The sequence below is a fragment of the Pelophylax lessonae genome, assembly GCF_965119305.1.
Source record: "Pelophylax lessonae genome assembly, chromosome: 11".
NCBI lineage: Eukaryota > Metazoa > Chordata > Amphibia > Anura > Ranidae > Pelophylax > Pelophylax lessonae.
The window spans coordinates 54,852,404-54,870,721 of NC_138778.1; the positions used below are offsets into that span (position 1 = coordinate 54,852,404).

The window sequence follows — 18,318 nt, forward strand, 5'->3', positions numbered from 1 at the left end:
ATAGGCAGACAGAGCCAAAACTATACTCACTCTCTAGCACCTACCTAGGAGGGTGCTACATGTTTTTCCAGTGACACAGAGCCTTTTTGTTCCATTTTTGGCTGCTTGCTTAAATTAACAGCACTTTAAAAACAAACTCCTATTGTATGGAAAATGATTTACAGCTCTGGAATGGAAAACAATTTACATAAAACACTTGTGGCTTTTCATTACACAATTTATAGGCTATGAATTTACAATGTATACTTTAGTTTTACAAGTGTTTTTGTCATTGCATAGCACTTTCCTGTGTGTTTCACAATTGTCTTGTTTTAGTGTCAGATATACAAACCAATTTGAGAAAATGCCTCTAATATTTTTGAAATGGGTAAATGAGAGGCAACTAATATAGTTATAAAACTATTTTTCATAAAGTATTAACTTTATCTTCACAAATCATTATTATAAAGAAGAACCCTAAGATTTTTAACATCGATCCTCTATTTCTAAAGTGGTGTGCCACAGACTTTACCGTTTCTTCCTTGTTTTGACATCCTAGTGAATAGTTAGGTGAGCTACGCTAGACGTATGTAGGAATGACTTTTTGAGTTGCTCATAATAAGCAGTAGAGTTTTTTAAAAGCTGACCAGCACTTGGAGGGAACTGGTAAGTCATCTCTCTGTGGAGTTTGCCATGCTCTCTCGACTTCAGTCTTCATCCATTTCTGGCATTCCCCATGCTTTCTCTACTTCAGTCATTGTCCTTCTCTGGAATGCACTATTCTCTCTCTACTTCAATAGTCCTTCACTTGAGAGAACATGCTCCTTTTACTTACATAGTTAGTGAGGCTGAAAAAAGACACAAGTCCATCCAGTTCAACCTATGATGTGTGTGTGTCTTTGCTTTTAACCGTACATTGTATACCCCTGTATGTTGTGGTCTTTAAGGTGTCCATCCAATAGTTTTTTGAAACTATCGATGCTCCCTGCTGATACGACTGCTTGCGGAAGAGAATTCCACATCCTTACCGCTCTTACAGTGAAGAACCCCTTACGCACTTTAAGGTTAAACCGCCTTTCCTCAAGTTTTAGTGAGTGGCCACGTGTCTTATTGTATCTCCTTTCTCTGAATAGTTTGTTCCTTATGCTAGGGTCGCCAGTACAGTATTTGTACATTGATATCATATCCCCCCTCAATCGTCTCTTCTCCAGAGAGAATAAGTTCAGTGCTTGTAGTCTTTCCTCATAGCTGATGTCCTCCATTCCCCTAATTATTTTTGTTGCCCTTCTCTGGACTTTCTCCAGTTCCAGCACATCCTTTCTGAGGACCGGTGCCCAGAACTGGACAGCATACTCCAGATGTGGCCGGACCAGAGTCTTGTAGAGTGGAAGAATAATCTCTTTATTTCTGGAGTGAATCCCCTTTTTTATACAACCCAGTATTCTGTTGGCTTTGCTTGCAGCGGCTTGGCATTGCATGCCACTTCCAAGCCTGTTGTCTACCAGTACCCCCAGGTCCCTTTCCATCCTAGACTCACCCAGAGGTTCCCCCCCTAGTGAGTAGCTTGCTTTCTGGTTTCTGGCCCCCAAGTGCATTACTTTACATTTTTCTATATTAAATCTCATCTGCCATGTAGTTGCCCACCCCGTTATTTTGTTCAGGTCTGCTTGCAAGATTTCCACATCCTGCATAGAAGATATTGGCATGCCTAATTTAGTATCATCTGCAAATACTGAGATTGTACTAGATATCCCCTCCTCTAGATCATTTATGAATAAATTAAACAGGATTGGTCCCAGGACAGAACCCTGGGGGACCCCACTTTCCACACCCGCCCAATCCGAGTACTCCCCATTAATCACCACCCTCTGGACTCTCCCCTGGAGCCAGTTCTCTATCCAGGTACTCACCTTATGGTCCATACCTATCTTCCTTAGTTTGTACAGTAAGCGTTTGTGGGGAACGGTGTCAAAGGCCTATGCAAAGTCCAGATACACCACATCCACAGGCTTACCTTTATCTAGGTGGCAGCTCACTTCATCATAGAAGGTTAATAGATTCAACTTACTGCTGTGGAGTGCACCAACACTTCACACTTAAAATAGATATTTTTGGTATATCTCGCAAAGGAACTATTCACAGGATTTCAGTCCTCAAAAAAAAAAATTCAAATGCTGCCATGATAGAATTAATGAATTGTCTCACATTGACCAAGCTTGCAATAAGAAGGGTATACTATAAAGTTCTCCTTGGTTTAATAACCTTACAGTAGAAAATTACTAGAGAGGAGGAAGGGTAGGTGGAAGTACATATTGCCTAATAGTCTTTTATTTAAACACATGGCAGGATTGTTCCCACAATTTTTTCCAGACACAAGTGAGTACAGTGGAAAATTGTATCAGCAATGTAGGCAAAGGATTAACAAAACAAGCTAACCAACATATGTTAAAAAATACCACTCAATCTAGTTATCTACTCCTAAAAGTATTTTAAATACATCTAGTATAAATATTTGAATATGTACAGCTTTGGTCTGTGCACATTCACAGGAAGAGCAGGGAGATAACCTCATGAGTGGGAGTCTACTCCTTTATTGTCTAATCACAGTCTAAGATTGTATTACTTAACTGCACAAAGAACAGTGGGGTTTCCCCATTTAGGGGAAAAAGACAGAGTATTTGTAAATTCCCCTAGCCCCCTTGAAGCCCTAAAACTGAGAAAAGGCAGGAAGAGATTCCCCCAGGGTTTTTTTGGCAGCAGTTCATTAATCAGACATGTGTTTTAAAAGTATTTAAAACGTTTTTTATTAAACAATTCATTAAAAGCTTGTTCCACATGGGATAAAAAATATGAGCTCTGGTTACAATACTAGGAAAACATCCAATAGCGAAGAAAAACAGTATGTACATGGTTACAATTCACTACCAAGATATAATTTTTTTCAACCTAATAAAGTCGTGGTCTTCTTCAGGAGATAATTGTTTTTGCATCTATAAGATACATATGTGTCATTAATAATACAATATATACTTTTCATTGGTTCATTCAAGGTAAGTATATTTACCGCTGATGGATGGAAGAGCAATTTTCAGCCAGAGGTGTTAATCGGGAGTATTCCCTGAAAGGTCCCTGGAATTCCTACGATGCCTGTGAGAAAAAACTGGCTTACGAGGGATCACATTTAAGGCAACTAGGGAGTAGCAGGAAGCACACCCACAAACGCACATTCACCACACTAATAACTTACTTGTGAAGAAAATTAATTTTTGTATTTAAGAAAAAGAAGTAATAAGTATTATATAGCTTGTATAGGATGACCCAAGGGTGCATTGTAGATGGTCAGAGTCCATAAAGTTGATCAAAAGGCCTGGGGAAAAAAAGTGCTCAAAAAGATAGTGTTTGCATATTGTGAAAGTGATTAAGGTAAATTAAAAAATGTCTATGTTACCCTATATTACCTGAGATGTAAATCATTGATGATTTAGTGAATAGTTCTACACAATGCTTTCAGAGAAACCTGCATTGACAGTTATTATTGGTGTAAAATGTGTGAATGCAATGAGGCACACACTGTAACAAAAAAAAATAAAATTAATATATATGGGAGTGTGTAAATATAAAGTGAGAGAAAATAAAATTGAAAAAGTATTTGTAATGGTGAGTCAAAGTGTCCCGGCCTGGAATTTAATAGATTATTGTAACCCCCAATCGAGTATATAAAGAAAATTGAGGGGAGAGAAAATATCAAGAAAAGGTTAGGAAAAATTTGAATCGAAACCAAATAGGTGTTTGTACTTCCGGAATTTCGGGGACCTTTGAAGGAATACTCCTGATCGACACCTTTTATCTGCAAATTGCTCTTTCACGCATCAGCTGTAAATATGTTTACCTTGTTTGAATGAACCAGAAAAAAGGTATTTATTGTATTATTATTGATACATATGTATCTTATAGATGCAATAAATATACCCCCTGAAGAAGATGATGACTTTATTAGGTCGAAACGCGTCAGAACACATCCTATCGTATTTTTGTAACCAGAGCTCATATTTTTATCCCATGTGGAACAAGCTTTTAATGAATTGTTTAATAAAAGCTTTATACTTTTACAAACACATGTCTGATTAATGAACTGCTGCCAAAAAAAACCTGGGGGAATCTCTTCCTGCCTTTTCTCAGTAGAATTTGGGGTGTGCAGCCTCCTTAGTTCCTAGTGTGTTTTTGTTTTGAAGCCCTAAAACTTACCTTGCCAGCACTCTCTTGCTGCTAATGCATCTGTTGCAGCCTGCAGTAAAATCCCTAGCGACAGCTGGTGTTGGGTGCTAAGGGTAGCTGTGACGTCACAACCCTGATCATGTGGTAACGCTTGGGTATAGCAATTGAGTGCTAGACCCTAACATTGTCAAAGGGTTAGAGTCGCCTTACAGAATTACAGCTATATGGCAAATAAAATCCTTAAAATATTTGTTTTTCAGTTTAGTATGTAGCTGTTTCTCTCAAGTTCATTCTTAAAGTAATATTATGCTTGTGTGGCACGTTGAAACAAGAATGTGACTCACACTTGTATTTTTAGTTGCTCTGGTGCGGTTTCAAAAGGCGTTCCCCCATAGCACAACAGCTGTATTCATCACAAGAAGGAATAAGGGGCTCAGAAGAACTTCCATGATTCATCGGGAATGGATACACTGCATGAAGACAGGAGGTGAGTGCTAGACTTAAAATACAACACAATCTTTAAAATGTACAAAGAACTTTAAGGTAGTCAGAAACCAAGCAAGGCATGTCTCTATGACACAATTTCATAATCTTCAACCCTGCCCATCAATATGTAAAAACTAGCTCTGCAAAATTCCTTACCAGGAATGATGTGAAATAATCATACAGTAGAATATGTTAAATTTAATAAGGTTGATCTTTTTGAGAGCCGTGAAATGTTCTTTGGTTGAATTAATCATGGCACAATTACTAAATGCCCTTCGTATGAACTTGATGATGACACGTGCTGATCTTGTATTTTTGAAAGTATCCTTCTTCCTTTATGTGGATCATACATGCGTCAGGTTTTATGTAACTGACATTTGCAACACGAGTGGTTGCATACATCAACCCTATGATTTTTTTTTATTCTTTATTTTTGGTGACAAAAAAAAAATTACACAAGAAGAACCATCTTTAAGTCAACAACAATGGTTCATGTACAAAGAAGTTGCATAGCGGTAGTGGTATTAAAAGTCACCTCAGAGAAGTAGGAAGGAGTGCAAAGGAGTGTGTTGCTTTAGGGAACAACTGCCCGGGGTGGGATGGTCCATCATAGGTCTGCTAAGGGGAAGTGAGAGGTTCCACTTGTGGACAGAACGCATGTCGTCGAAGGGGAGTCTAAAGGCCCTCCGCAAAAAAAAATTCCCTAAGAGAGATCTTGTGAAACTACAAAGCTGGGAAAGAGGAGAAAAGAAGAAAGAGAGGGAAAATAGGGAGTGGGAGGAAGTGTGTGTGTGTGGGGGGGGGGGGGGGGCTGTCACACTTGAGGAGCTCTTTATAATTATCAGACAAAGAGAATTGGGTCCAGGAGAATCATGTTTTTTTGAAGCGGGCCTCCTGTCACCTTAAAAAGGAGGTAGCTTCCTCCACCTGCATAATACAGATTTCAGCTTTTGACCTACAGTAGGGGTGTGGTTGATTTCCAGTGTACCAGAATACAAACCCTGGCTCTACTGACCAGGTACTAGAGAGTTGCGCTATTTCTGTTTAGAAAGCGTGTTAAGATGCAGTAGACAGGCAGCTGGGTTCTGGTCCAAAGCTAGGTCCATGTGGTTCTGGTCTAGGGCATAGACATCCTGCCAGAAGGGACAGATCCATGGACATACCCAAAAAACCTTGAGTAACGTGCCTCACGAGATTCCGCACCTCCAGCTAGTCTGATCTACAATCAGGAACATGTGATGATGTCTTAGCAGAATCTGTTACCATTGGGTTAGGAGTTTATAACCAGATTCTTGTAGTTTCGAGGAGATAGAGGACCTGCAAGATAAACTCCTTTTGTTTGAGAATAAACTATAGCGCTAGATCAGTCTCCCAGTCTGAGAAGAAGGTAGGAGTGTATCTATCTGGAGGGATGCGGAGCATAAAACAAGGGGAGTGAAACACTGCATCGGAGGGATGAGGCGTGTGCAGAACTAAGTTTGAAGGGTGTGGGGTCAGTGGGGGGTGACCTTCTGTGAATGGAGGGATGAGAGGTAGTGTCTGATGTGACATCGTCATAAAACTCTTGCAATCTAAAGTGGTTTGTCATGAAAGTCAGGCAAAACGTAATGTCACTAAGTCTGGGTGGGAATGCGGGGTTCCTTATGATGGGGGTGACATTCACGGGTGGGAATGCGGGGTTCCCGATGATGAGGGGTGACATTCACATTAATTACCTTAGAGTTGGTTTTAAAGAAGACATTGAAGGTGGCTCCAATGATCGGGTGATCTCTGAAGGCAGTGGGACAAGAATCCGACAACCATGAGAATACTTGGAGGGAAACAGGTGGCAGAGCTCCTAAAGTTTGCATACTTGCACCAGTCTAGTATCCTGACCAAATGGGAAAATTGATAGTAACGCACTGGGTTGGGAAAGCCCATTCCCTCAAATTGCTTGGGCATACTGAGGGTATCTGCCTTGATTGGGACCAGCCAGTCCGCCCATAGAAATGACAAATTCCCTTTAACTTGGTACAGGAAGTTTGGTGGAATGACAATTGGAAGGGCTTGGAAGAGAACGTAGTGGACAGGGTTTAGGTGAGAAAAATCTCCAAATATTTAAATTTCCCCACAGCTCGTTTAAATGGAAAGTTTGAATGCAAGTTGCTTAATCAGTGTGGGGAGACCATAACATTCATAGCCTTGGATTTTGAAAAGTTACTTTTATAGTTAGACAGTTGGGCATATACATCCAGTTCCTTAATAGGATGTGGAATTGACTTTTCAGTGTGAGAGTTTTATGGAGAAAGGCAACCAAGGAGGCAGAAAAGTCCCTTTTGGTTGGACTGTTTTCCATTCCTGAGATTTCAATCTGTGAGGTATATAAACTATATTAATCATCACAAATCACTGCAACAACAAAAACAAAAATGGATTTAAGATAGATGGATTAAAGCATGAGAAAATATCGCAATCAGCCAACTCACAACAACTGAAATTTAGGATGGGCCAGCAGCTTTTTTGAGACACACAAAAATATTTATTGAACTTATGAAAACACCATTATATCCTGTATCACCTTACAAAAAACATTGCACCATTAAAGTCCTAACGTAGAAACTTGCAATCTAATTTTCCTACTATATACATATGGACACTCACCAGGACAGACAAACCCACTGATGATCTTGGGCTGCATTCAGCCCTTTCATTCTCTTAGTCAATTTAGGAATTTTAGCGACACTAAAGGATATCCTTACTCTCTAAAAAAAAATCCATACACATCCACTACTTGTAGCGGAGCTCCAGTCCCCTATGTAAAAATTAAAAGCCAGCTACTACAAAAATTGTAGGTGGACGGAGCAGAAGTGGGAGCGGGTACCTGTCAAAATCGAAAACCCACTCCCCCCTCCTCCCCAAAAGCTCCATATCACAAACAGGAGAAAGGGAGGAGGCAGAGGCGAAACTAGAATGGAACCTTCGGGGCCAGAAGCCATCCCTTCAGGCCTGGGGCTCTTCCCACTGATCCTGGGGCCCTTTACTCTCATTGCGGGGACCTTTATTACGGTCCTGCAGCGGGACCCTTTCTCAAGTTCTGCAGTGGGTCCCCTTCCTGCCATTTTGGAGACTTCCCATGGTGGTGGAATGCCTGGGCCCTGTCGCAAGTGTGACCTTTGCGATCCTGGAAGTTCACCCACTGGTGTCAGTCGTTTTTATTTTTTGGCATTTTAATTGTATTATTTTTTATCATTTTATTTTATTTTTTTACAATGTCATTGGCTATGACTCTGTCCATTCAGAAAAGGAAGGAGCTGGTAAATTACATATTTACCAACCCCTTCCTTGTTCCCTATTGTGACACATCCCCTGCAGCAGCCGGCAGGAGAGGGAAGGGAGCACAGTGTGGGGGGCAGCACAGTAGGGGGGGGACCAGGGGAGCACACAGGGGCCCACAGACAGCAGAACACAAGTGAACTGGATAGGAGGAGTGGCGGAGGCAGCATATAGAGGAACCAATCGCCTCCCTTTTCCTCCTGCAGCTACAGGAGGAAAAAGGAGGACAGTGATTTATCTACATGCTGCCCCCACCTGCCCCCACCCAGAAGCCTGGGGACCCCCGTAGTTACGCCCCTGGGAAGAGGCCCTAAAGCGGAACTTCCCCTTTTGGGTGGAGCTCCACTTTAATGGCCCAGTATTTTTCATTATTTATTTTTTTCTAACTGTGTTTTTCTGCCTCCTTGTAATGTCTTTTGTGAGAACGCAAACCCTCTCACTTCTGTTTATTTTTAATGAGCAGAGCACATGTAAGGAACCTGGACTAGAAAGTGCTTCCGACCACACTGTCCCAGGTCCCCCCTGCTTCTTCCTTGGACAGAGCACCTGTCTTATAGAAGCAATTCCACCATCTTGTATCACATTTCTTCTATCCAGAGACCCACATACTATCACATTCCCACCAGCCAGAAGCCTGTTACCCCAATTAAAGGAATGGCCACTCCATTGAATTTTAATGGTTTACTGCATTCATCAGGCACTTATTGTACACATTTCCATTACAGATTAATATCACATCTGACTTACTGACAGTCTTGCAGTGAAGAACACCAGTTTCACGAAATTACATTCTGACAGCAGTCCTTAGTTACCTGGTTATCAGGTTTCAGCCATTTTCCCACTCTTTCCTAATAAGTCCTACAAAACTGGTTCAGATCACCATAGTGACCCTCAGTCCTAGGTCCCAAGGCCTGCAGTTAAAGGTCATAGATGGCAAGGTCTCTCCATCTGCACCCAACATTGTGCCAAATTGTCCCACTTAGTAGTCCTCCCAGCCGAGCATAAATGTTTGGGATAAGATTACAATTAGCCGTGCTGTACGTCCAGTAAAATCACCTTTATTTCAGAAAGTCTATAAAAACATGTCCAAAAACACAAATAGAGGGGAACAGCATCACCAGCTAACATGTTTCACACTCCCTTAGCACTTGGTCAAAGCTCCCAGCTGAACGCTCTCACTCTCTCCTTCACTATGCTGCTTTACTTGACGCTGTACAGGGGTAACTTGTTCACATACCCCACTTCACTCAGTCCCCATTCACAGCTGGCATTTATAGGGGCAAAACTTAAAGGGGCACTAACACCTACCAACACTCACCTCCCCTTTAAAGATGGCACATCCCCATGCCAGTGGTTGCCCAAAGCTGGGAAGATGGCTTACATAACCCATAATAAACAGCAGTAGAGTGTATATATATTTTTTTATAAAACAATAAACAAAACTTTAAGCATGAAACATCATGCACCTGGCAGAAGCACAAACAGTTACTAACCAGAACATAATTGTGTAAACAGCATATGCATGTAGTCAGGCATGAATAATCAACAAACCACCCTCATAGTATGCATAAATGCAGTCTATAGATAGTACTAACATAAACTTGGAATAGCAACAGAGAATCAGCAGCAACAAACTGTCAGAAGCAAGACTACATATAGTGGTTAGGGTCCAGGAACTCTCACCACTCTCCCATTCCCAGAAGCTGTGGCACCACATAATAGTGCATGCCCACGCTATTGTCCCTAAAAACTACCACTTTGTCCCTGTGTACGTGGCACTCAGAGGTCCATTCAAGATACACACGGTAGAACTCTGTCACAATGGAAGAGCAGCCCTCCAATGACCGAAGCTACTTGGGCACCTTTAAGATGCTTTCAGACCACAGTCTTGTATGCATTGTATGTTGTCGCTCTGCTTTGATCACCCTGAACAAGATCTCAGGGCTGTACAGGAAGGCCAGGTTGTAAAACTCCCAAACTTTTTTCAGTAAGTATCTGTGCAGATGGACAGTTAAGTCAGCCATCTCCCTTGTCCCCGACCCTGAGGGAGATTTGGGACAGGCTGGTAATCAGCTTCCTGCACACCACCAGATGCTCCTTTTTTCTTCCTCATCCTCACTGGGATGCCAGTCCTCCCAAGGATTGGGGGCCTTTTGGTGCCAACCCCTGCAGTCCCCGGGGAACCCACCAATTCACAACCCCATCTTTTGCAGCCACCACCACTGTGGCTGCCTCCCTCAGAGCTTCCCACAATGCAGTTCCCAGGCAGTTCCTAAGGCGCTGTTGCCACATTTGTTTCTGTTTCTTGTTTCTTTTAAAAGGTTTTTTTTTTTTTTAAATAAAAAAACATTTCATACTTACCTGTTCTGTGCAATGGTTTAAATAGAGCAGCCCTGATCTCCTCTTCTTGGGTCCCCCGTCAGCACTCCTGCCCCCCCCCCCCTTGACCAGTGCCCCTAATAACAAGCTGCTTGCTATGGGGGTACTGGTGCGTGCTCCAAAAATATAGGTGAGGATATCTGCGCTCAGAATCTGAAAATTAAATAGATCACTATGACAGATAGGCAGCCAGCTATATAGGCAGATTACACACACAATGACAAATACTAGAAACAAAAAGCAGTGCCAATAATGAAAAATAACAATAAAGTACCAAAGGAGAGTCTTTAGAAGAGGTAAGATGGAAATGAGGTAGTCCAATCACCGGTGTACAGAGGTGGAAAGATGTTCAATATCACCACGTGACAGTTAAAAACTGCTTACCAGAAAATCTGACCCTCCTTTTACAGAACGGTCAGAATCAGCAGGGATACCACTGACAAAAGTGACTGGTGTGGAAGTTGTATGGACTTTCCTCCTCCACAGCAAAAGCACCTCCAGAAAATCTGAACCTCCCTTTACAGAGGGGTCAGAAACAGCAGGGACACAATTGGCTGAAATGACTGGCATAAAAGCAGAATGGACCTTCCTCCTCCTTCATAGCAAAAATGCCACCTCAGAATAGAAAGCAATCCAATAGTGCAGTATGTCCAATCAAGTGAAAATGTATTAAAAGAATTGCACTTACATATGTGGAATGAATAAAAGCATGTATGCAGAGTAAATAAGAACCACGGTGCAGGAAGCGTGCTAGTCGTCTGACTGCCCGGCTATGGGGGCACTGGTGCGTGCTCGCTCCCGAGACCCGCGTTATGCATCCATAAGACACAGAGCCGTGTCTCAGCCCTGTCCCCGCTCTCTCCCCATTGTCTTAGTGGCAGTGATTGACAGCAAAGGGAGCAAATGAGAATAGATAGAGTCAGGACAGCCGAGGCTCCCTTGCACATTGCTGGATTGAGAGGGGGCTCGGGTGAATATAAGGGAGGGGCTGTGGGGGATCCAGCACGCAGAAGGTTTTTTACCTTCATGCAAAGAATGCATGAAGGTAAAAACCTCCAGCTTTTACAACTCCTTAAAGCCACAGACCTGCAGTTGAAGGGCAAGGGTGGCATGGACTCTCCATCCGGAACCCTGCATTGTACCAAATTGTCCGACTTAGCAGTCCTTCCCAGCCGGGCACTCTCATTTCCAGGATACTGCTCTACATGATGTTGTACAGGAGTAACCTGTTCCTATACCCCACTCCAGTTGTGCCCAACCCACGGCTGGCATTTATAGGGCAACTATCTCCACCCACTACATCACTGGGGGGCAAATCCTCAATGTGCACTAACACCTGCCAACACACGTTACATTGGATGTATTTTCTAGGTATTTCTTGCAGGTGAAAATACTTTTCTTTTACAAAGCCCCCCTTACAAAGCGAGGGACAAACTAGAACTAACACAGAACACGGAAAAGCTAGGAGCATCTATTTGAGGGACTGTACTCCTGGTAGCAAAAACAGAAGAGTGAGGGGATACAGTCAAAAATACCAAACACAAAATAAATGTCAGCAGGATAAGAAGTGAGGAAAATCTATAAAGGAGCCCCAGATAGCTGTAAAACCATAACAAGGCTTTTAAACTTTCCCCGACTCTATCCAAAACTAAGAAAAAAGGTTTTGTTGGACACTTCAAGTAGGTGCGACTGCCATACGCAGCCATGTCAAACTCAAGAGAAAAAGTAAGCCAAATTAAGACCAATTTTAGGTTGAGAGCAATTAACTTGCTAATTTCTGTGTACACAACAGTACCAAGAGAGGGAAAATGCATCACTAAATATTGTGACAACAGACACACATAAGATCATATTTGCTCTTTTATAAGAATGAGCAAAATAAGGGTTTTATTTTTTGTGAAAATCAAGAGCTTTGAACAAAATTTAGCCATTTTGGTAAAATGTATTGGAGTTAATGAGAAAGGCCAAATAATGGTGTTTTTTGTTAGGTATTTTGGGTGCATTAAATGTCTCATAAAGATTGCAGAAGTTGAAGGTTACACAGTCCCGGACCTAATCTGCCCCATTAATATTTCACAAAAAAATAAAAACAGAAATTAAAAAGGTAAAAAGAGGCAGTACACAAATAGTAATCAAAGGCACAAGAAAAAAAAAAGCAGTAAACTGAACTACCGTTAATATACCCGCTAAATAAATAAATTCAATAAAATAAAAAGTACAGTTTTTTTGTTAATATTGTTTAGGTTTTGTTTTTTTATTTCACCCTGCAGCCTAAAGAACGAAATGAATAGTCTCCACTTAGGAAAAGTTTGCCAACTGCAAAATCAGTCAATTCATGGCAAATTGAATTTTTCCAATGCAAGCCACTAATTCTTACTCCTTTAAAAATCAAACATTTTAGCCGTAACCAAGCTGATGGCATACGGATTTTAAACATACAATACTATCTGCTACTATATGTTAAACATAAATAAATATATAAATAAAATAAATAAAACATTTTAATATATAAGAAACCCTATAACTCAACACAAGTTAATTGTAATAAAAACAACTTGATATAATATAACTATAGGCAAAAGAAAAATGACATACATGATGCAGTCTGTCAACAATTTTTTAAAACAGCAGGTTTGGTTTATTTTTCCACTACCTGCAAAAGGGTAACAATCCTGGTGGTCACCCAATCTTAGGTGCCCTTTAAATAATATGTGAGTCCATATGCAGCGATACCACACATCAGTATAAATAAATGCAGAGATGAAAGTTCCTCCACTTACTTCAGTGCAGAGAAAGACACACTACACCACCGTGAAGCATTCAAATCTCCTTACCAGACTATAGAATGTGATGGGTAATATATTATAAATCTTACAGTTGGATATCACCCAAACTTGCAGCAATTCAGAATGGTAAAGCAAAAATGAATGCTCCAACACTAGATCCGAGCCTGCAGACTCTCAGGATATACTGTAGCAATATAAACATCCAATGAATCCGACCCTCTTACACTCCACCTGACCTGGAATATAACCAAAAGTAAATGAAAAGCCTCATAGGGAAGTCTATATTAAAGGGTAAATTTATTAGGAACAGGTACTTACATCAAAACACAGAATGTATAGCAGTAAAATTTCAAAATTGTCGCTGCTTCAGAGTCCTTGTATAGTGTCACAGATGCCTGACGAGTTTCGGCCTATAGGCCATTGTCAGGGGTGTGACTCGGCTATACAAGCACGTCCATTTATCGGGAATAACAGGAACTGATGTCAGCGCTGGAGCTTGCATCACTTCCAGCATCTGACATTGATTTTCTGTTACTTCCCCATCATGCGTTCCAGACGCCAGAAGTATATAGGTGTCCCAACATAAGAAGAATTATTCAATAATTTGCTTTCACAATACAAATATTGGAATCACCTTATCCCGAGCCAGCACAAAACTAAAGAATTTTTTTAAAGAGATCTCTTCATTAATCATTATTTGTTAAAATAAATTTGTTTCATAAGAGACACTATGAAAGTCTCCTCCTGCTGGACAAAGATTAGAAAATTGTATAAAATATATTAAAACATGTAAATCAATGAGATAAAATTGTACACCATATCTGAAAAAAAAAATGACATATACAATTAAATAAATAATATCAATTAAGAAATGAATGAATGAGAAAATATTGTTTAGTTATTGTTAATAAAACAATTAATGTCCCATTCAACATTAAGACCATGGGGAACGTACCACTCTAAATTATAAATCCAGCGGGTTTCAAACCTCGAGATTTCGCGTTTTGTGAAACTTCCCCTCCAGTGTGGGGTAAATCTATCGATAGCAATGAAGGTGGTGCCCGCTGGATTTTTTTCATGCCACTATAAATAATGCCTGGAAACACTGTGTTTAGGAAATCCCTTCTTAATGTCGGCCACATGCTCTCCAATCCTGACATTCATGTCCCTTGTGGTCCGTCCAACATATTGGAGACCACAAGGACAGGTGAGCATGTAGACAACATTACGGGATGTACAGGTAATAAATGTTTCAATATCAAACATCTTAAGGGGGACTGCAGATTGAAATTGGTTGACATGTCGATCCTTAAGGCTATTAACTTTACAAATCCCACATTTGCAGCAAGGAAAAAAACCTTTAAATGTATGAAAGAAGGAAATCCTGTTGGGGGCATCCAAGATATTTGGGGCTACTTGGAGTTTCAAAGGAGCCACAACCCAAAAAATCACTTCAGGAGAATCAGGAAGGAAAGGGCCCGGTATCGCTGTCAACCAGTATGTTGGAAACGTGGCTCACTATGACAGTCCCACAGTCACTTTTCACACGATACCTACTGTATAGAGAAGCTCACCAGAAGGAGCCAAAAATGATGCTAATATAGTGTAGTATTTATTGATAAAAATAAGACTACATGTACATGCAGATACAAAATGCCCACAAAAATTCACATAGAGAACCGCCGCTCCTTCCACAAGGCCGAGACGTCAGCGTGTAGGCCCCCTCCAGATGCATTATGTGCTCAAACAGGTTATCAAGGGATCCGCCAATCCCAATTTGGGACCATCAGAGTGAGCCACGTTTCCAACATACTGGTTGACAGCGATACAGTACCTATTTATTACATCATCTGTTCAGTGTACAGAATGGTGGAGGGAGAGCACAGTGAAGAAATCTTTTGGTAACATATGAGGTGTATCACTTTCTGTATTTCACAGCTGTTTTTTGGTTTTGTCTGGTGAGAGAGATAGAGATTACTTTTGGTGCCATTTGATCCTCTGTGCTATTTTTATTTTTTGCTCTATAAAAAAAAGAGCGAAAATTTTGAAAAAAAAAAAATATATATATATTTTTTTTTTAGTTTCTGCTATATAACATTCCCAATACAATAAAATATTACAAATCCATTTTTTTCATCATTTTAGGCCAATTTGTATTCTAATTGTATTAGTAAAAATAAAATCCCAATAAGAGTATTTTAATTGGTTTGCCCAAAAGTTATCATGTCTACAAACTAGGGGAAAGATTTATGTCATTTTTATTTATTTATTTATTTTTTACTAGTAATGGCGGCGATCAGTGATTTTTAGCGGGACTTCGACATTGCGGCGGACAGATCGGAACCCTAATTGACATTTTTGACCCTTTGGGTGACATTACTACAGTAATCAGTGCTAACCCAGTGGTTAACCCAGGGGCGATCAAAGGGTTAAATGTGAGCCTAGGGGGTGTTTTCTAACTGTGAGGGGGATGGGCTTGTGACATCAACACAGAGACCTGTGATCCTAAATAGGAGGAACAACGGTCTGCTGTGTTTACAGCAGGAGACCACTGTTCTCTCCTTATGGGGAGCGATCGTGGGTGCCCAGCAGTAGTCGCGGCAGCCGGCCCTTTGGATCGGCTTTCCCGCTGGCGAGTGGGCACATGCGCCTCCAGGATTGCTCCTGCAATCTGCCATGAAGATACGGCGATTCGCGGGAACCTGCCGACCTGCCCCTGTATATTGTCAGCGGCTGCTCGGCAAGTGGTTAATCTAGGTTATGGGGAACTTATAAAAACAAAAATGCTGTGTTCAAAAGGATCACTACACAAAACTTTTTTTTTTTTTTGTTTTGGATAGAATGGGGAAGGATTAGACCCTCTGTCAAGTTTCTATTGCTGTGTGTGTCCCCACTGTTGTGATTTGCTCCCCTGTTTGCACAGATGACTATTGTCATTGAGAAAGAAAGTGAGGGGAAATTCAAAATTTTAGAGTTGTCACCAAAACAGGAGGTAAGGGGAAATCTTACAATGGGGACTCCGGTTTTGTCTGTCTGAGTTTTAGGACATTTCCTATACCTTCCTTTTATGTTTTAGGAACAGACAATGAAATTTCCCCATGGTGCATTGACATAAAAAAGATCTTTTTAATTTTAACGGACTATTGTGCGGTCATGCGATGATGTACCCAAATAAAATTGTTGTCCTTTTTTCCCACAAATAGAGATTTCTTTTGGTGGCATTTGATCACCTGTGCAATTTTTATTTTTTGCGCTATAAACAAAAAAAGAGTGACAAATCTGGAAAAAAAAAACAGTATTTTTCACATTCTGCTATATAACATTCTCAAAAAAAAATTTTTTTTGAATCAAATTTTTTTAACATTCTAGGCCAATTTGTTTTCTGCTACATATTTTTGGTTAGAAAAAATCACAATAAGCCTATTTTGATTGGTTTGCGCAAAAGTTATCGCGTCTATACTAACTATGGGAAAGATTTATGTCATTTTTATTGTTTCTATTTTTTTTTACTAGTAACGATGGCGATCTGCGATTTTTAGTGGGACTCCGACATTGCGGCGGACAGATCGGACCCCTAACTGACAATTTTGACACTTTTGAGAGGACCAGTGACATTACTACAGTAATCAGTGCTAAAAATATGCTGTTACTGTTATCGTAATAATGACACTGGCAGGGAAGGGGTTAACACTGTGGGTGATCAGGGGTTAAATGTGTACCTAGGGGCATGTTTCTAACTGTATGGGGATGGGCTTTTGAAATGATCACAGAGACCTGCAATCCTATATAGAAGAATCACAGGCGCTCTGTGATCATTCCAGAGAGAAGAACGGTCAGCTGTGTTTACAACAGCTGCCCATCCTTCTCTCCCAGCGGGGGAGCGATCGCGGATGGTTGGTGGCAATCAGAGCCGCATGCCCCATGCATCTGAGTCCCCGCTGCCAAGGGGTGGGAGCATGCGGCCAGTGTTGCGTGCTCGCCCCCTAGCTGCAGGCGCGCGACCAACGTAGTGCTACATCGGTTCGCACAGGAGGGCCAGCCTGCCGCAGTATAATAGCTGTGTGTTGAGTTATTTTGAGGGGACAGCAAATTGACACTGTTATACAAGCTGTACACTCACTACTTTATATTGTAGCAAAGTGTCATTTCTTCAGTGTTGTCACATGAAAAGATATAATAAAATATTTACAAAAATGTGAGGGGTGTACTCACTTTTGTTAGATACTGTATGTCATTTTACATTTTGCCAATATTTTCACTGTAAAGGAGTGGTGGCAGGAGGAGTGTGTAAATTACTCTAAATTTCAGTTTTGATTAACTTTCTACAATTTAAAAACAAAATATAATCATTATTTATTTATTTATTTTTTTGTTTTTATAACATTTTTGCTTATGTACATAATAGGAAGGCCGTTTTTCTCCATAATGTCATTATTACTGAATTAAATCTTAGATGTACAAAGCAGATCTTATAAAAGTCACATTCCAAAAATCACGTAGGGAGGGAAATGAACTCTGAGCGTAATCAAGGTGTTCTAGATCCCATCACATACTAGAGTTTCTGGTTAAACGGGGTGTGTTTTGGCTCACGTAAAAGATGTTCTTCTCTGACTAACGTTTATTATTAATTTGTTACTGATTGAGATGAGGACACCTATGAAGACAAAGGTTTGAGTCAGCCAGAGCTTCACACTTGGATCTGTCACCAGTTCCCAAAACACGTCTACAGGGTTATGCTGGATAAACAAGAGTTTATACTTTGAAGCAGTTCCAACTATAAGGTAAGATCAAATATGTATTTGTTTTAAAGTTTGACTATTTGACAGATCCATTAACTTATGTGCATTTTTCAACAATTTGCAAGCGTTATTTTTGTATATTACTTTAAATGTAGGATTATTAGGATTAAATATATAAGACGGGTAATAAGTTAAGTGTGCAGTTGCCTTTATGCAAATATTTTATTAGGGGCATACCAATGTAGGATGTAAACCAGGGCCCAAAATTTCATCATATATACAATGTCTACCAAATAAATGCATACTTCACAAAATACAATAATGTTAGAGTAAAAAAGCCTATTTTAGCTACTAAAATGCCTCCAGGTAATGCTTCAATTATTCTTAAACTAAAGCAGCTGGGACTACTCAAGGTTATGGGC

At 40.5% G+C, this 18,318-nt stretch overlaps 1 protein-coding gene across 1 annotated transcript in view; it reads left to right on the plus strand.

The window, feature by feature from the left end:
* Positions 1–4,555: 4,555 nt before the first annotated feature.
* Positions 4,556–18,318, plus strand: part of LOC309567356 (protein-glutamine gamma-glutamyltransferase E-like) — a gene marked incomplete at its 3' end in the record, with an annotated part of 89,530 nt that continues 75,767 nt past the window's right edge. The window contains exons 1-2 of the mRNA XM_082272771.1: positions 4,556–4,681; positions 17,802–17,938. The remainder of the gene's footprint in view (positions 4,682–17,801; positions 17,939–18,318) is intronic.